We start from the raw sequence: 20,744 nt of genomic DNA on the forward strand, positions 1-20,744 counted from the left end.
TAGACACATTTCAGATATTGAAGTTCTAAGTAAGTGGCAAATAGCTGAAGAAGACACTGAACTGGTGTGCAAATGTCTTCATGTGAATTGCCTATGGAATAAATTTTTACAGGTAGCAAAAAATTATGTTTGTTTTCTAGAAGACTACTAAAAGTAACCCTTCTGCCTTGAAATAGTTGATCTCTAGACAAGAACCAATGAAAAGTTGCTATTAATATGTCTTAGATGGCAATGCAGAAAGTGATTAAAATTAGACACTATCCCTAAGTTTGTTTTGTTTTGTTTTAGGCTATTCAGAAACTTGAGTAATGGTTAAGGTAGACTGTTTTATGCTCAAATCACATTCTGATGAAAATATGGGGTCCTATTTAGTTATTCTGGGAACTCTAGGAATAAATTTGAGACCATGCTTTTTAATATTAAATATTGTCCTTTTTTCCCCAAAAGGGAGTACTGAATATTATACTCATTGAGGAATTGTAAGAGAAGAATGATATAGACATACCACAACAAAATGAAAACGAGTTGGTCGCAGGTGAAATAAGTGAGAATATGCAATAATCAAATATCAATTAGGAAGCTCGTAATTTTGACTAATTTTTCTTCTTTCTCCCCTACTTTAAGAGATTATAATTATTTTTTAAAAATAAGGAAATCAATTTACTTTTATTAAACTATGTGCTTCTCCCTTAAGATATGTGAATATGATTTTAATCTTAGCTATTTATTAATATTAATTTTTAGTATTGACATTCCTATGAGCACCTGAAGAAAAAATTTAACCAACCTACAGATCAAACCTCTTAATAGCAAAACATTTATGGATCTACATAGGAATGATCTAATTTGTATGCATTTTTTAAAAATAATAATTTGATATAACATTTTTTAGATTTAACTGCAATCAAGTTAGGCAATCTTACCTTGATCTCTTGATCTGTGTCAGATTTCTTAGATACCTGCTGGGCCTGATTTTTTTTAATGTAAAGGCCATGCTTTCATGAGACAGATAAAATTGTGGATTTTTATAAAAACTCTGGAACATTCTTATCTGAGTAGAGAAGCAGAAGATGGCCTTTAGTTATACCTGTGCTATTTACTACTATGTACATTTCAATTGCTTTGGTCACCAAAAAGTTGTGATTGTTTTTGGAAATACATTCTTTATTGTTTTTAAGTTATTGATATATTTTCACAAAGCTCTCTGAAGGGATCTGTCTTTACTTGGCTTTGGAAAATGTTCATTCTAGAATATTTTTAAAACAGATTTTATTAATTAGCTTAATATTTTGTACTCTTCCGTTTAGCACTATTAGGGAAATTACAATGACTAGCTTTTTGAATATTAAAGTTGATAACAGCATAATATAGAAATTATTTGCAGAAGTTTAACCTGTGTAACCATAAGAGGGTGTCAGGGTCTCTTGGGGTATCAGAATAGTTGTCAAAGTGTGGGATAGAAGGCGATTTCCTAGGAAACTGCATCTGAGTACCTGTTGAGTATCTTATTTTAAATATGATTATTTTCTTTATCATATAATTGAAACTGAAAGTAAGGCAGTTTCCTTCTACCTTCTTTGCTTTCTTGCTCTCTGTGTGCAAATGCTTTCATCTGTAAAGCAAATATCTTTCTTAATTTTCCTAGGAAACATCAGGACAATTCAAGGAGCTCTTCATGTGGAATCTTTTGCACGTTTGCTTTCTCAAAAATAGCAAATTTACTTAAATTTGATAGTATTAGTATTTTAAATGTTTTCCCCCTAATTTGGATTCATTAAATTCCCTATTTGTTTGGGGTGAGATACATTAGAAGGAGCTAAACAGGGAAAACTTTTTACTGCTTTCATATTTGTTCCATGGATACATTACAATTTTAAATTGTAATGTAATTCCCTAACTCTAAATATATTAATTTGGTTAGATATATTTCATTCAGTGTTAAGAGGCAATACATATAGCTTGTCTTGCCAGCAGAAAAACATTTTTCAGCAATATAAGATGTCTCAGCTTTGTCTATTCAGATAAAAAGGTATATGAAAGAATAATGACTTTGCCTATCAGATGCAAAGAAATTTAGGACAAATGGTGGAAAAGTTCATATCAATTCCAGTGCAGTTAGGAGGCTAGGCTACTCCACTAACTAGATCTGGCAAAAATAAATGAGGACTAACTTGTGAAGGCACATAAATCATAAGCTTTCAGAGTGTTTACATTTTTATCTAATGCTGGCCTTCTGTCAGCATTTTTGTTGCTTCTTACATGCTTACATTATTTCTTACATTATTACATTTTGTTGTTTCTTTCTGTTTTTAAGAAGTTAGTTAAGGGAAATAGCTGAAATTGTACAAGTGGTGATTTGGTAAATTCTGCCAGTTGAGTAAGTAATTGTGACACATTTCATAGTTTGCTTATGATTGTTACAGGGTGAGATACTGTATATTGAAATTATGGCTGTTACAGTATGAATCACTATACAGAACATTGCAGAGGTCCTGGTCTAGCAATGCAGAAGCCACCACCTAGGTAAAAAGTTTTGCAACTTTAAGTTTACTTTTCCTATCTAGAATAGGCAAAAATTGAGTTCTGTCTGATTTACTTAATAGTTCTAACATATTATATTTTTCAGTCCAAGTAATATAAGACCATGCTGGGTATGATTTTCAATATACGGCAAAAGTGTAAAATTAAGAAAAGATTTCTATGAAATTTTTTGCACACTCTGCTAAATGAATTATTGAAATTCCAATAAAGAATTTTTTTAAAACCCTAAAAAGCAGTGTAGGTTTTATTTTTCCCTCAATTCTTTCATGTCTCATAAATGTCTCCATGAAAGCTGTATCTGCAGAGTTAGTAAAGAATATATTCTACAATATTTATCCCATCAGGAAGATTTTTAAAACGTGGCATCTTGATATGAGATATTGACTGAGGTAGGCTGGCAGTTTTACTGGCCTGGCAGATGCAGCAGGTTTGCAGTAAATCCTTGTGGTTAAAAATCCCTGAGAAGTTTTTGATTAAGAAACTTTTACTATCCTTTTAAAATGAAATATGCTGGTCATTTTTTAAATGATAAAAGCAGATATTTCATGTTATCGTCTAAAGTTTAGTTTCTGAAATATATTTTAATAAGTTTGTTATATGAAAGTTCCTGGATTTCCAAGATGTTAACTTAAATTATCAGTTCATCGTCCAGCCTATCCAGAGAGCATGTAAAAAGAAATTATAAAAGTAAGCCTATTCAACAAAAATAATACAATTTTATATTTTAAATCTGAAAACCTGCATACAGAGCAGTTAATAAGATTATTCTTGTATAAATGTTATCAGTTATTTAAAGCTGTAATAATATAATAAACTATGCTGAAAGGTAAAATTAAAGAAAATGTATTTTAAAATAAGAATGTAATTATTTTTTAAAAGTACTTTTAAAAAACAAACTAAAATCATAAGGTAGTTTTTAAAAAGGCATTACAAGTTACATTTCTACTTAGAATCAGTAAGGACAATGATTAATTTACAACATAATGTGAAGAGAGTGGCAAAATTTTATTGGCAAGATATGTTTAGAAATAATATTTTGTATAAAAATTCACAATTAAAATTTATAATTTATTGAGAATTAAATTTTGTAGATGATGCATAGCTCTTTAAAAAGCCACATGTTCAATGAATATATTTCATCCCTCCTTAGATGCTTTATTAACTAGCTTATTACTAAAAAAAGCCATATATGGCCTTTCTTCTTAAATTTTGCATGAAAGCTAGTATTTTGCATGAAAACTAGATTTTTTTTAAAGCCTTATATGATTATCTTTTTTTTTTTTTTTTTCTTGAGACGGAGTTTCGCTCTTGTTGCCAGGCTGAATGGAGCCAATGGCGCGATCTTGGCTCACTGCAACCTCCGCCTCCCGGGTTCAAGTGATTCTCCTGCCTCAGCCTTTCTAGTAGCTGAGATTACAGGCATGCGCCACCACGCCCGGCTAATTTTGTATTTTTAGTAGAGACGGGATATGTCCATATTGGTCAGGCTGGTCTCCAACTCCCCACCTGAGGTGATCCGCCTGCCTTGGCCTTCCAAAGTGCTGGGATTACAGGCGTGAGCCACCACGCCCAGCCTATGTGATTATCTTTAAATTTTTTGATTTAATGAAGTAAGAGCAGAGGTTAAAAGAGATGTTTCAAATTAGTTCCTGGTTACTATCGAAGAATATGTGTCTATATTTTGCCAAATTAAACTTAAAAAAAATCCACATCATATTAACAAAAACTGCTCCTTAACTCACTAAGATTCTGTGTTCTATTCCACAATTTCAAGAGAAGTAGCTAAAACAATCGGCATCATTCTTCACCTAGATAATGCTTTCTCTGCAGCTAATAGCCCCTTGTTCATCAAGGAAACGAATGTGCACGGAGGTGACATGTTCTTCACCCACTGCTCTTTGTTCGAGGGTCCCTCAGACTGATTGTATCAGCCTCAGCACTGATAAATATCCCCCCAAACTTTAACACTATGTTAAATTGAGTTATGAGGTTTTAAGGTTACACTCCTCTGGCTGAAGGTTGATTGTCTCTGAGAGATAAAGGAATCATGCCCAACGATAACAGAATCCTTGCCATGGGATAATCCTGGTTATTGAACTCATAGTTCTCTTTACTTGGTTACTTGGTCACTCTTTGTTGTTTTTTTCCCCCCTGGGGAATAACTGGCTACTAAATTTGTGATTCACCACTCTTCACCCACTCCCCCAAAGATATTTTAGCAGGACCCACAACACCACAGCAGTTGAAAGAACGAGACAACTCAAGCAAATAGAACAGCTTCTTGAAATGTGCTGTCACTTAGGGTGTGCCAACTGCCAGAAGCAAGAGGGACACAATTCTTATTTGCCCTTCTGGCAGCATGAATGAAGAGGGCGGGTTGCAGAATGCTTCCCTTCTCCTTCCCACAGCCTTCCAATGTCTCATGCATACGTTTAACCTCCGGTGGTTTGTTTGGTTTTTGTTTTTCTTTGTTGAGTTGTGACTTTTGGATTATGCTCTGATGGCAGAAATGTTAGACTTGCTGTCCAGGCAAAATTTTAAGCCGCAACCTTTGTTGGTGACAGTGATAGTGGCAGTCCTTTATGCCAATCTGCAGTTCCAATCCACATACCGCTCCATAACTGTCTTCATAATAGTAAAAACTACCAAATAATGGTAAATTAAAGGCTTTCCGATTAATTGTGAATACTCATTTTTTTCCTTCTCATATAAAATTTTTAAAACTAAAAAAATAATTAACTGGAATTGATAATACCATAGAGAAAAACTTAAGTTTACCTGCATCCTAGGAGTACGAGAGAAAGCCCTGTGTAGGGAGAAGTGTTTAAACAAAAGCATAAATACCACCATCCTGCAAAAGATCTATTAGCCTGGCCTTCATTACCAACAACAACAATCACTTACTTAGCACATAACTATGCTGAATACATGGCACTCTATAAGGTGAATTAATAGTACCTGCTTTCTATAATAAATTTATTGAATGCCTACCATGTGCCAGACATAGTATTTTACACACATTACCTCTAATCATCATTACTACTGTGCATTGTGGGTATTATTATTTCCTTATCACAGATGAAGAAATTCAAGCATCAGAAAAATTAATCTGCCCGAGTTTCTCCACTAATAAGGGGGCAGAGACAGGATTTGATCAAGTCTCCATAGTTCCAAAACCCATATTATTTCTAGTATGCCTCACAGAAAAGGTAGTAACGTTGATTTTTGTTTGTTTGTTTTTTTGGCTTTTTTTAGATAAAGTCTCACTCTTGTCCCCCAGGCTGGAGTGCAATGGCCTGATCTCAGCTTACTGCAACCTCCGCCTCCCAGGTTCAAGTGACTCTCCTGCCTCAGCCTCCCAAGTAGCTGAGATTACAGGTGCCTGCCACCACGCCTGGCTGATTTTTGTATTTTTTTAGTAGAGACGGGGTTTCACCATATTGGCCAGGCTGGTCTTGAACTCCTGACCTCAAGTGATCCCTCCGTCTTGGCCTCCCAAAGTTCTGGGATTACAGGCATGAGCCACCATGCCCAGTCACGTTGATTGTTACTCCTCCAGATTTTTGTGTGCCCTGCTAAAAGGAAAACAGAGACTCCAGAGTTACTTTAAAAAGCAGTAGCACATTAATAATGGCTACCATGAATCGAGCACCTACTCTGGCAGGCATTGTGCTAGGCACTTGTATAATTTCTTGTAGTTATCTTTTAAGTCCAGTATTGAAAAGACAAAGGGCGTCTAATTTCAAAATTCATACCTTTCCTACTACACCACACTGTCTTCCACTATTATAGAGAAAAATGGGCTCTAGCACTGTCCGACAGAACTTTCTGTAGTGATGCAAATGGTCTATAATATATAATATTTGCATTTTCTAGTGGAGCAGCCACTAACATTTATAACTACTGAGCACTTGAAATGTGGCTGGAAGACTAAGAAACTATTTAAAATTTAATTTTTTAGTTAATTTAAATATACCCTTAAATAGCCATATGTAGCAAGTGGCTACCAAATTGAAGACCACAGCTCTAGAAAAATGACTTCTTAACTAGTCAAGAGTACCTGAAAATAGTATTTAAGAAATTTCTTTAAAAACAGATGGAATGGAAGTTTGGTGGGCAAGGGAGAGTAAAAAGGAAGGCTCAGATATAGGCTGGCTGAGGAGAAGGTCAGAGGTGCAAGGTAGGTGAATAGGCAGGAGAGCCCTCAAATAAATTTATGTGAGAAGCCCAGAGAAAACAGGATGTGGAGTGGAAGAAAGGAAGTGACCTAGCAAAGTGCTTTGAAGAAGAGCATTAGCATCCATAGTTAATGGATTTGCACAGATTGAAAGGTAAATAAAAATCAGCACTTTTTTTTTTTTTTCAGTATTCACCCACTGTAAATCATTACTTGACATTTTGATTGGTGGCTTTGGAGTAAGTTGTTTAAATGGTACTGAGATGTTTGTGTAGGACAGAAACCCACTGCTATCATCCTATAGAACTCACAGAGCTCCTGGGTCATAGGGCTGTAAGTTTCCTAGGTACAGGGGTATCATTTATTCCTTCACAATTATTCATTAAGTCATACAGACCCTTTTGTTTCAAGTCAGTGTCATATCTAACCTTTCTCAAGAGATAGATTTTCCAACACATTAAAATATTTTTTCATTATAAAGATATTTAAGCCCCTGATTATAAGTAATGCTGTCACGAATTTGTACACTTTATAGCTCTTTGCACTTTAAAAACCTTGTTCAAATGCATCACCACATTTAACCCTCACAGCACTCTCGTGAGGTGAGTCGTATCCTTGTTTGATAGGTGAGGAAACTGAGCATGAGATTCATCTGGGATCATACATCTCACATGTAGCAGAGCTGGAACCCAGATGAAAGACAGACAGTTGCAGAGTATGGGTTCTCTGATCTCACTCTTGCCATTGTTGTTTCTCAGTATTCAACTCTCTCTGTGGTGATAATTATGGGCATCACAGTGAGCTGTAATACTTTCATGCATGAGTATCCATTTTTCTGATTAAGAAACAGAGGCATGGCGGGGCACAGTGGTTCATCCCTGTAATCCCAGCACTTTGGGAGGCCAAGGCAGGCAGATCACTTGAGCACAGGAGTTTGAGACCAGCCTGGGCAACAGGTCGAAACCCCATCTCTAAAAAAAATGAAGAAAAAAAAATTAGCCAGGTGTGGTGGCATGCACCTGTAGTCCCAGCTACTTAGGAGACTGAGGGAGGATGGCTTGAGCCCAGGAGGTTGAGGCTGCAGTGAGGCAAGATTGCACCACTGTGCTCCAGTCTAGGTGTTAAGAGTGAGACCTTAGAAGAACATGCTGAATTGCCTTGCTAATAGGCAATTAGCAAAATGCAGACGGTGGGAAACTCCAGAGTCAAATATTCCAGGTACTTAAATGGATAACTTATAAGGAAAAGAAAGGGATGAAGGGCAACATGTAGATTAAAAGAGATTTTTAAAACATAATAAAATGTCTTACGTGGGCAAGAATTTTTTAAAAAGAAAAGAGAAACTAAGGTGCAGATGTATTGGAAACTAAATTAAGGTGCAGATGCACTGAAAACCGTGATTTATTTTCTGCTCTATCACTTAGTCTCAAACTTTATACCTTTCTATAGTGAAATTGACAGAAAGAATGTTCCATTAGCTTAATATTCAGTGATCACTTTGGAAAATATAAAATTTTAAAAAATAAATAGCAGTCATTGCTATTTAGTGTGTTGACCCTAGTGTCTCTTCTGAATGACCATAAACCTTTTGCCTATTTAATTTTCTTATTATGCTGGGCACGGTGGCTCACGCCTGTGATCCCAACACTTTGGGAGGCTGAGGCAGACAGATCACCTGATATCAGGAGTTCAAGACCAGCCTGGCCAACATGGCGAAACCCCGTCTCTACTAAAAACACAAAAATTAGCCAGGCGTGGTGGCGCATGCCTGTGGTCCCAGCTACTTGGGAGATTGCGGCATGAGAATCACTTGAACCAGGAGGCAGAGGTTGCAGCGAGCCAAGGTCATGTCACTGCACTTCAGTCTGGGGGACATAGCGAGACTCCATCTCAAAAAAAAAAAAAAAAGAAAGAAAGAAATTTCTTATCACATACCTTGTGGTTGACACTTAAAATGGTTCTTTAGAAAAAAAGCATTTTGGATTGGAGAGCTTTATAATAAATTCCTAGTATTCTGTAAATCTTAATAATACTCAAGTTTAAAGTTCTGTGGTCATCAGAATGGGGAATAATCTAGAAAAACCAGTGGGGGGATTATTAGATATATATTAATGTCCTGCTCTGAATTCTGATCCACAATCAACCTAGGAATAAAAACAAACATTTAAAACAGTTTTCAAACATAAAAGGAATGTACTTACAAGATAAGCTATAATGTCCAAGTGTTCGAATTTGATCTAGATAAGCCATTCAAAACAAAATCACTTCTTCATTTACGGGGATGCTGAGTTTGCAGAAAAAAATGTTCCAATGAGAGACAACCTTGTATATGTTATTTCCAATCAATTCTGAAGCACCAGAAGATTGAGGACCCTGAGCCATTTGACCTATAGAGCTTCCCACAAGCTCTATAGTTTCTTTTGTTTTTATCAGCTCTATTTCTGTAGCTTTGAAACAAATGAACTTATGATTTTAAGAATAATATGAGGCAGGAAGATTTTCACAGGAATTTTAATTAGTCTGGCCCATACTAAAACAAACAAATGCATTTCCCCCCTTTATGGAGACAGTTTTGGCAAAGAGCAGGATGTATGTACAAGGATGTTAATTACCAGGTTGTTTATAATAAAGGTCAAATTATTTATGCTTTACACCCCTGGAAGGATTACAAAATGTTATAACATTAATATAACCATTTTTAAGTTTTCCTATACTCTACTTGGTTATAACTTGTAGATTTATGTTGTTTGCACACAAAGATGATGATGATGTGTGTGTACATTTTTGACAATAGAAAGTGTGTTTGTGTGAATTAATGAACAGTTTTCCCCTTAAAATGAAAGCTACTTATAGTACGAAGACTCTTTTGCTTGTACACGTCTGGTATTTGTTATGGATTCTGAAATAGAAAAAGGTCAAAGTCTGGAAAGACATATATGGTTTTCCCTTCCGTAAAGATTACTCTACTAATGAATATTTCTCTCTAGATTGTACTTTGGTAATCCCGGACACTTCCTATTTTTATTTAACACCTACAGATTCCTGTACAGCACATTATATCTAGAATTGAAATCCAAAAGAAAATAAGTATAAACTAACTGTCTGACATTAGATACTTTATTAAATAAATCATGAAAATCTAAATTTTTAAAAAAGAATTAAAATCCATAAACCAGCTTGGAGCATTTTCTTTAGGAAAACAGGGAGTTTTGACACTAATCTGCACCTTCACCCAACATTTATTGTGCCTGTTGTGTGTCAGACATAGCCAGGCACTGGGACTACAGCAGTGAATAAAACATGACCGTTACCTCCAAAAAGAGGCACACAGTCTAGGTGGAAAGACAATATTCGAACAGCAATTTGACTACTGAGTAGTAAGCACCAAAAGTGAGGAATATAAATGGTGATATGAGAGCATAGTGGAAGAAGCAGTAACTACACTTGGAAAGAAAACTGGAGACCAGGGAAAGCCTCTCTGAAGAAATGATATTTAATTATGTCTTAAAAGACCAGTAGAAATGTATCAGGCTGACCATGGTTGGGTGGCAATAAGTGAAAATACTGTTGGGTAAAAGTACAGGAAGAGACCACATGCTGCAGGTGGATATATAGTTTGGTATAGTAGAAATTGGGAAAAATGTAACAAAAACCTTAAATGTAAATGCCCTTTGGACTTACCAGTTCAACTTTTAGGAATGTAATTCAAGAAAATAAGTATACACAATAACTTTAATAACGTTCATTATAGACATTTACAAAAATTGGAAACAGAAATACCTGAGCTACTACCATACAATGGAATATATGCAACCACTAAAAGTGGTGTTTGTAGAATAATATTTATGTAATGATTATGGAAAGATGTTAGTAGTTTGTTAAGTGAAAAAATAAGGTTATAAGACAGTACATACAGTGAGCTCCCACTTTTTGAAATGTGTGTATATGTGTGCAAAGAAAAAATACTGTAATTCTCTTCACCAAAACATGTATAATTTTTATAATTAAAAATAAGCAATAAAAGTTACTCTTCAGAAATCTTGGAAATAATATGGCTCTTAGAACATCAAGTAATTAGAAACAAGCTAAATGTCTAATTACATGGGATTGGTTTAATAAATTATAGTACATCCATATGATGGAATGCAGTGCAGCCATTAAAAATCATGTTGTCAGTAGAGGGGTCATTATTGTCATAGGAAAATGTTCATGATGTATTAAAGGGAAAAGGCAGGATACAAAACGTGTGGAAAGGACATATACCAAAATGTTACCAGTGAGTTTTTCTGTGTTATAAGATTATGGGTTGCTTTTTTTCCCCTTTGTGTTTTTCTATATTTCCTAAGTTTGCTGTTTGAACATGTTACTTTTTAAAATGAAAGGTCATTGGTTGTTTTTGTTTTTTCAAATGAGCGTGCTAGAAGTTGTGACATTAAATAAGTGTTGAGTGTTAACAGCTCAGAATACCTGAGAGTCCACAATAACGTAAGTATGTGTCAGGAGCAAAGAGCAAAACAGCAGCATGTGTTTGTAAAGGTCGGAGTGTCCCTTACAATATGCCAACCAGACCTGGGAAGACTCCCCGATCTGTCCCTGGAGCAGTGCTAGGAACAGTAGCCAGTCTCAACACTGTGGCCTATTAGGAACCTGACCCCACTCAGCATCGTTCCTCTTGTCCCTCTTTTTTTGTCCAGGCCTTCCTATGTATCTCCCTCTTTGTTATGATCTTTTTTGAAGGTAACGGTAATGTCTGATTCAACTTTTGTGTTCTCACTCTTCCAGCCTCTAGGATCTGCGTGGTACTTTTCACATAGAAATGCTCAACAAATGCATTGATTCTTAGTATAATGCATACTATTACTAGTAAATAGTTGTTAAATAAATTTGAAAACAACTAAATTTAAAGCTAAAGGTCACAATGCTTTCTATCATAATGCCTTGGATTTTGTGCCCTGTTTACCCCGAGCAGCCCATTTAACCAACATTTTCAAGGATCACTTTCTAATGATCTAAGTGAGAAACTTACTTGGTTTTAATTGTTGAGTTTCCATAATCCACTAAATATAATTTGGACTCTGAATAAAATTTCTTGTATATTTTCCCAGTATTAAAAATACATTAGCTATGCTGGAACTCATCTGCCATTTCTCTGTCCAGTGATTGATACAGTCTTCTGAGGTTTTACTGCAATTTGTCCACATTAACTTGGCTTCTTTTTCTCTTGCTTTTTTTTTTTTTTTTTTTTTTTTTTTTACTGTTGTCTGAAAACTTAGCTATTTAACTATTTCCCTCTTCCAAGATGTAACATGCTCTGCTAATTGTCTACCAGCGTTCATTCTACCTTATTTCTTTCTCTTTTTTGTTTTTGTTTTTGAGACAGAGTCTCACTCTGTTGCCCAGACTGGAGTGCTTTGGTGTGATCTTGGCTCACTGCAACCTCCGTCTCCTGGGTTCAAGCAATTCTCCTGCCTCAGCCTCCCAAGTAGCTGGGATTACAGGTGCATGCCACCACGCCTGGCTAATTTTTGTGTTTTTAGTAGAGACAGGGTTTCGCCATGTTGGCCAGGCTGGTCTCGAACTCCTGACCGCAGATGATCTGCCCGCCTCCGCCTCCTAGCATGCTGGGATTACAGGCGTGAGCCATCACGCCCAGCCATTCTACCTTATTTCTTACTTATAGAACTCTTATTTCACAGGGGCTATGTGCCCAGCTGAAAAGTACGAAGGGCAGGTTTTTCTAATATAAGGACATGAGACACAGTTCTGACATCAAGGTGTAAAGTGAAGTCACCAGAAGAACTGTCTCTCCAAAATAAGAAAGTTGAGAAAGCCCTTTGCCCCTCCTGTCTTCACCTTTGCTTTTGTTCTGTCACCTTCTTCCTGCCTGGAATATAGACTTGCTGCCTATAGGTACAGCAGCCACTTGCTCAGAGATATTGTGTCTTACCCATGGCAACAATCAATAAGTAGCAAAGCTAGAAGAGCATAAATATCCAGTCCACTCTTTCTGTTATACCTTGAGTGTAACTGTCAATGAACTTCCCTTTATTGCAGATTCTAGTAATTTTCCCCACCCCCAAATAAACCACATATCAAACGAAATGGGTCTAAATATATATATGCATACATAAATATGCATAATACAATTTAGCAAACATTCCGGTCTCTTCCTGTGCAAGCTCTATGCTAAGAAACAAAGAGGAGAGCAAGACTATCCCTGCCGTCTGGTGGCTTATAAATAGATTTACGTGCATAAGTAATGAAGGTATGCTAATTTTATAATGTAGTAAGAGAACAAAGTAATTTAAGATCCATCTTGAATGGGAAATTCTACAAAAACTTTAAGAAGGTAGTAGGCTTTGAAGTACAGTCAGCAGGTAAAAATAAGGAAAGATAATGCCAGGCAGATAATGAAAAATGAGCAAAGATATGAAAGGAGACATTCAAAGGGTAGAGTTCAGTAGTAGGCTGTGGCTAGAGCATAGGCTGCACGGGTAGGAACAGGAGAAGATAAAACTGGAAAAATAATTTGGGTATGGATTCTGAAGATTATGTTCAACTTTTATTTTGAAGGTGATAGGCAGCTGTGAAGTTTTTTTAAAAATCACAGATTGACTTAGTCAGGTTTATATTTTGGGAGGAAAGGGTTATTAGAGAGAAGATTAGGAGATGCTTGCCATGGTATTGGTGAGCAGTGTTGAGGACCTTTCAATGTCAGTGGACCTTTCCATGGAGAGAGAGGGACTGGAGAGAGCATTTTACCTTTAAAAATAATGAAACAGGCCGGGCTTGGTGGCTCACGCCTGTAATCCCAGCACTTTGGGAGGCCGAGGCGGGCGGATCACAAGGTCAGGAGATTGAGACCATCCTGGCTAACACGGTGAAACCCTGTCTCTACTAAAAATACAAAAAATTAGCCGGGTGTGGGGCGTGCGCCTGTAGTCCCAGCTACTCGGGAGGCTGAGGCAGGAGGGTGGCGTGAACCTGGGAGGCAGAGCTTGCAGTGCGCCGAGATCAAGCCACTGCACTCCAGCTTGGGTGACAGAGTGAACTCTGTCTCAAAATAATAATAATAATGAAACAGAAGGATGAGCTGGATATAAAAGATCATTGTGGAATATTGTTCCTGAAAATCTTTTAAAATAGAGTGGCTGACTATCTCTCTATCTTGAACAAGTTACATATTTATATCTAGAGAGGTAGGGAATTGGCCCAAATGATTTCTTGAGGGGTCATTCTTTGCTTTTGGGTAATTAGAAAACATATACAAATGGGTAGTTCCTTCTATACTCCAGTGGAATTCTTGGTTAGCTAAGTGTTGCTTGTTTCTCTCCATTCTGTTAGAGACTGCTAGCCATGTTACTGATTAGTATCACATCCTCTAAAAATTGTTGGAGAAATTCTGGGACCTCACATACTAAGGTGCTCATTATCTGGATGCCTGTCATTGGCTTGGCTGGCCTAGCCCTGGAAGCATAGATTTCCACCAGAAACAGAAAGCATTTGACATATAATGTGTTCAATAATCACTGTCTTCTGCTGCTCCTTGCCCAGCATAACAGTTGAATGACAGTTTTGAAGTATCTAGGAATTTTATTCATTATTGTTCTTTTAATTACCACTATTACTGATAGTAAGAAATGCTTTTTCTTTTTAAAAAAAAAAAAAATGGGTGGAGGTAGAGATGGGATCTCACTGTGCTGCCCAGGCTGGTCTCAAACTCCTAGGCTCAAGCAATCCTTCTGCCTCAGCCTCCCAAAGCAGTGGAATTACAGGCATGAGCCACCACACCCAGCCAAGAAATCCTTTCTCTTTTGATAAAAACTTGTATGATTTTTTCCCTCTGATTGTGTTTTCTTTGCCTTAGTAAGATTTTTAAGAGAAACTTACTTTCTTTTTTATACTGCAGTAACCATTAGTATTTTTAGGAGTTATAAAGTTCAGGCCAAATAATTTACTTTTATTTAACATTTATAAGTGTGCCGGGCACTGTGAGTCTACTATGTTCTAGGTTTTTATAGCAACTTATTTCTGGGAGAGTAAAGAAAAAATTTACTTTCAAAAGATATCCTTGTCTAGAAATATCAGTTTAATCTTAAGATAATATTACTGATTTATTATACCTCCCAGAATAGACTTAGGGGCTTTTTAAGGTTTACAGAGAACCAGTAAGATCATTTAATTAATACTTAAGGCTGAGTTTTTCCTGATGACATATTCTTGAATTGTTACTCTGTTGTTTGTGGTTCATGAGAGACTGTTTCTTGGTAATAACAGATATCATCAATAGGAAATTCATCCTTTTTTCCTTTTGGCTTCATTTTTATTCCTGGGTTATCTTGTATGCCTTTGGATCTCTTGCCTCATGAAATATCCTGGTAATTTTGTTTTCAGGGTTTTTTTTTTTTAACCTTTGGATTACTAAAAGACTATGAGATTATTTGTCCATTTAATAGAGGGTTACCATAATGGTTATCATATAAGGGATATTTTAGATACTTGGTCATAAGCTTTCTGATCAAGCCTTCAAAATGTTTATTAAAAAAGAGGAGTCACTGCAAAAACAATATTCAGAATTTTATTCATTTATTTATTTGTTTGTTTGTTTGTTTTTTGAGACATGATCTCACTCTGTCACCCAGGCTGGAATGCAGTGGTGTGATCACTGCTCACTGCAGCCTCAACCTCCCAGGCTCAGGTGATCCTCCTATCTCAGCCTCCTAAGTAGCAGGGACTACAGGCTCATCCCACTATACCCAGCTAATTTTTGTGTTTTTTGAAGAAGTGGGGTTTCACCATGTTGCCCAGACTGGTCTCAAACTCCTGGGCTCCAGTGATCCACCCACCTTGGAATTTTAAAATTACTTGTCCAGTCAAGCTATGGAGCAACATCATTGACTACTATGATCTACTGCTGTTTCTTATGTCCAGAATACTCTGATGGAGAAAATAATTGGCATCTCCAAGTTTGTCATTATTTTCCCAGTTGAAAAAAGGCTTCTCCAATTCTTTCTTTTTAAAACTAGAGACAGGGTCTCTCTATGTTGCCCAGGCTGGTCCCAATCCCTATTCTTTTACATTAATTTAAATGTCATACTAGAGGCTCTAATTAAATTGTCTGCTCCAGGACTATAGAAAGGGTGTGGCAGGCGAAGATTTCCCCAAAAAGGATTCCTTTGGAGATGAGGAGACCTTGGGATTTATGGCTAAAGTGCTTCTGCAATGTACCTTTGAATCTGTAGAGGACTAGAAACAACTGAGATCCAGCTCCAGTTTCACACTCCTGATCAATTCCTTTTGCCATTCCAGTCTATTTCTTCTGTTTAGTTCACTCTCTCAGAGAACTATCTACATAAAGCCCAAAGCCTCATGTATTCAAAAGTTATTCTTACTGCTATGTGTACTTCTTTAAAAGTTCATTTCTCCTTTTTATTTCCACTTCAAGATGGTTATTTACATTAAGTTGGGAATTCTCGAGACTTTGAATAAATTGAAGCTAATAATAGAAACCTTAATTTTTAAGAAAGCAATTTTTTTTTCCCCGAAGGAAGGTCTTGCTCTGTTTTGCCCAGGCTGGACAGTGGGGCAATCATGACTCACTGCAGCCTCAACCTCCCATGCTCCAAGCAATCCTCCCACCTCAGCCTCCAGACTAGCTGGGACTATAGGCACATGCCATGCCTGGCTAATTTTTAAATTTTTTTTGTGGAGATGGAGTCTCACTATGTTGCCCAGGCTGGTCTTGAACTCCTGGCCTCAAGTGATCCTCCTGCCGTGGCCTCCCAAAGTGCTGGAATTACAGATGTGAACCACCACGCCCAGCCAGGAAAGCAAAGATTTTTAAAAGGACAGTTACGAATGCAAATACAACCATTTGTATTATACGTACATTATTCCACACCCATGAAAGCCTAATTGTGACGGTGATGACAGCAAATTGTGTAAGTAGCTTAGTGTGTCAGAAAAGCCAAGTGAATGAAAATATCAGTCTTGATGTAATTATAAGTGAAACCTCTTAAGTGGGCCACCCAGCATGAAATCAAAGTGAGCCAGCCTCCTGCTTTGGGTATAAGATAATTGCCATCTGAGGTCAAAAAGAAATGATGTTCTTGATATAGTATTGCACCATTAGGTGTATTATTGAATTTGGACTGGTGAGAGTAGAGCGCTTCTCTGAAACATTTGTTTGCTGTCAGGGCAGCATGGCAAAAGGGATGGACCAGTGTTCTGTTTCAATATGGCAATTCCTTCAGAAGAATATAGAAATATGAATGCCTTCCTACGGGCTTATGAATTATGACGCTTTACATGAAATCAAAAAATCATTGGTATTGTTCATGTGTCATAATGAAAGTTGATTTGCACTTTTCCGGTGCCATTAAATCATTTTACAGTATTATGCTTTCTAAATCTTTTCATTTTATTGATACTTCTATTTTGCATTATTTTTCTTTCAGACCTGTTGATTGCATTTTTTTCTTAATTTAACTCCATTTTATTTTATTCTTGAAGTACTTTAGTTTCTACCTCTACCCTTTTATTGCTTCTCTGTTTTTGCTGACTTATATGATGCCTTCTAACTTAATGTCTCATGAGAGTTTAATATTTGTTCTAGTTTCAGCCATTAATAAGCATGAAACACATATGCATCCTGAAAAACTCAACTAGATTCTTATTTGAATTATTTCAGACCTCGAAGTGACCTGAAGTTACTTCAGTTCCTTTTGTTTACAGATAAAGATACTAAGATGTAGAAATGTTAAGCAACTTGCCTATTATCATTTATTTTCAAGCTTTATTTAACTTCTGGCACATGAAAATTATTCATATCCAAGTATATTTATTTCAAAAGGAAATCTTTATGAACATTTTATATGACCAGCTTACTGGTCTAAGTGTAGAATATGCTTTGCTGGTCCAAACCTTTAAGCACTTTCATTTCTTCATCTTTAAAATTGTTCCTATTGTATAACTTGATTTCTTAATTTAATTCAATTTTTAAAATGTTTAATGCCATGTTTGTGATAGTTCTACTTCTGTTTGGAATTGACCCCTAAAAAAGAAATGAAGGTCCACCTGATCATCATTTAAGTTTAGTCTTTATTTTGTGTTCATCTTTTTTTGTTTTTTTTCTCTTTCTCCTGCAGCAGGACTTTTATTTAGGTGTCAGGGCTGCTCTGCCACAGTGCCTACCTGGGGCGCATCCCTGATGGCCGCCCCATCACAGCCCGAACCAGTTGGGGACGCCGCCCCGCCAAGGGTCACTGCTCTGCCTCTGCTGCCTCTCCTCCGCGAGCATGTCGTGGAGTCCGTCGGCAGTGCTGCCTTCGGGGCTCTGGTCTTTCTCGGGAAACAGATCTGGGAACGTGAAGGTCTGTCCGTGGGCCAGCTGCACGTAGGCGACCTTGTAGTCCGGCTTCTTGATCCTCACGTTTCTGTGATCTCTTCTCTTGTTAGAGCCATACTGCACCCGTGTCCGCACGGCAGCCACGGGCATGTTATAGATGCTCTCGAGGTAATTCCTGAGGTCTACCCTTGTCATTTTCATGGGGATCCGGAACTGCACGGTGTCCTCGGGTTAGGCCACACCGGGCCGCACCAGCTGAATGAAGAAGTTGGTTCGGAACACCCGAAGTTGTGGGCCACCCAACTGGTACGGGGGTACCCACATTCCGCGCCATGGCGGCCGCACGCGCTTCCCGTGTTCATCATTTTTATATCAACACTAAGATAATTTTTTTCCTCAATTATCATACAAGGGATTGGTGATTTTTCATAGGTTTATTTCCAGTGGGAGTCCCTTCTCTTCATTCAGCCTTGTCAACAGATGAATGCCCATGAACATCCTTCTGAGCATAGAGTCAGGGATCATCATTCACTATGGTTTGGAGAGGCTGGCACCTTTCGCTTCTGCATGAGCAGCTGGGCCTCAGATTGTCATGGCCAGGATGTGACTGTCAGCCCTGCCTACAATCCAAGGGCTGGATACCTGCCATATGTTGGATGTGATAAGGGAGAAGATGAAGGATCAGATTGGGACTTTTTTCCACAAAGGCTACTGGGGGATAAGATCTGTGTGAAATAAGAATGGTATAAAAGAAACAGTGATAAATACCATAAGGAAGATGTGGTTTCAGTGTTATGCAAGTTGGGGAAAGAGGAAGCTGATTTTTAGCTGTCTGATCAATAGCTCATATTAGTGTGGTAGCCTCTGTCATGTGAATATTCTTTTGAGGTTCATATGCAGATGAACATTAGATGGAATGTCTGCCAATTGCTTTGACTATTCTTCTTCCATTCATTTACCATTGAGAACCTACTATGTGCACAACTTTAGACTAGTACTGGGGACACAGAGATGAAGCTGACAAAACCCTTAGCCCCATAGAGCTCATATTTTACTGTGGCCAATATGTTATATAATATCAAGCCATGGTAAATGGTCTGAAACTAAACACAACAAAAAAGACAGAAAGGCAGAGAGAGAATGACTAAAAAGGGTGACGGTAGATGTCTTTGAGAACAGGGTGATCAGAGGAGGCCTCTGAGCAGAGATCTGAATGAAGTGAGAGATCAAACTGTGGGTTGATCTAAGGGAGGAGCATTCCAGGCACAGGGAATAGCGGATGCAAAGGCTTTGAGGTAGAACCCATCTTGGAGTGTTCAGGGAATAATCAAGAAACCTATGTGGCTAGAGCCACACCTGTATGGCTAGAGTGAGATAGAGTGTTAGGAAATGAGGTTGAAGAGACAGAAAGGACTAAGTCACTGAAGGCCTTTTAAGCCATAGTAAGATATTTGGATTTTATTTTGTATATATGGGAAGCCACTAGTGAGTTTTAAGCAAGAGACTGGCATGATTTAACTTACATTTCTAAAAGAATTCTCTATTCTTTATAGAATTGACTTAAGATAGGAGTGGAAGAGGGGAGAGACTAGGGTGAGGTATACTGGATGATCCACAGGAGATGGGAAGAAAATACTAGCATATATGTATATACAGGTTGAGTATCCCTTATCCCAAATGCTTGGGACCAGATGGGTTTTAGATTTCAGATTTTGGAATATTTGCATATACCTAAAGAAATATCTTGGGGATGGGATCCAAGTCTAAACATGAAATCCACTTATGTTTCATATATGCTTTATATGCATAGTTTGAAGGTAACTTTATACAAGATTTTAAATAATTTGTACATAAAACAAAGTTTGTGTTAAGTACTTATGTGTAGAAGTTTCCACTTGTGGCACCATATCAGTGCTCAAAAAGTTTCAGGTTTTGGAGCATTTTGAATCTTGGACTTTTCTATTAGGGATGCTCAACCTGAATATGAGAAAGAAATTAAGCTTTTGTAATATTAATGAATTATTAGTATCATATATAAGATCTGTAAATATACACAGTAAATGGATAGTTGTGTCTAATAAAAATTTACAGTTGGGGAAATCAGTTTTAAAAAGTTTAAAAACCACTGTTCTACAGTGGTGATTCTACAGAGATGATGCTGGCTGTTCATTGGCTTCCGGCATCTTTTCTTTGGAAATTGTCATAATTATTTTTTATGCTTTTATTCTTTTTCTTATCACTACATAGCAGTGGTTCTTCATTGCCATAAAAATGAGCATGCACAGGGAAGCACACATGCACATTTGCATATAATTTCAGAGTGTTCACAGATACCACATTAAGAATCTTGACTGTAGAGGATCATTTTAGAGCATGCTTAACCCCAGGGACATAACATTTATCCTTTTTTCTGAATATTCCAGCATTTCTATCCCTGTTTTTGTCAATTCTAAAATTATTATATGAGTACAAATTTTTTATTTACTTCTTAAACCTGGAATTCTGACTTGCAAGTGAGGGCAGTTTGTTTTAGTTATATTTTGCTATGCATCCATTTGTCATTAAACTATATTGAGGCTTAGAACAATAATGCCAAATCTAGTATTTCTCTCACAGAATAGGCATCCTATTTCTCTCTGTTTTCTGGAATGTTGCCTGGGATGTCAATATTAATATATA

General features: G+C 37.0%; 1 protein-coding gene and 1 pseudogene across 12 annotated transcripts in view; one reads left to right on the plus strand and one right to left on the minus strand.

The window, feature by feature from the left end:
• SKAP1 (src kinase associated phosphoprotein 1) overlaps nt 1-20,744 on the plus strand; it is a 329,438-nt gene that overhangs the window by 122,033 nt on the left and 186,661 nt on the right. The window lies entirely within an intron of this gene.
• LOC102123328 (large ribosomal subunit protein uL23m pseudogene) lies at nt 17,816-18,409 on the minus strand (annotated as a pseudogene).

Source organism: Macaca fascicularis, chromosome 16 (assembly GCF_037993035.2).
Source record: "Macaca fascicularis isolate 582-1 chromosome 16, T2T-MFA8v1.1".
Lineage (NCBI taxonomy): Eukaryota > Metazoa > Chordata > Mammalia > Primates > Cercopithecidae > Macaca > Macaca fascicularis.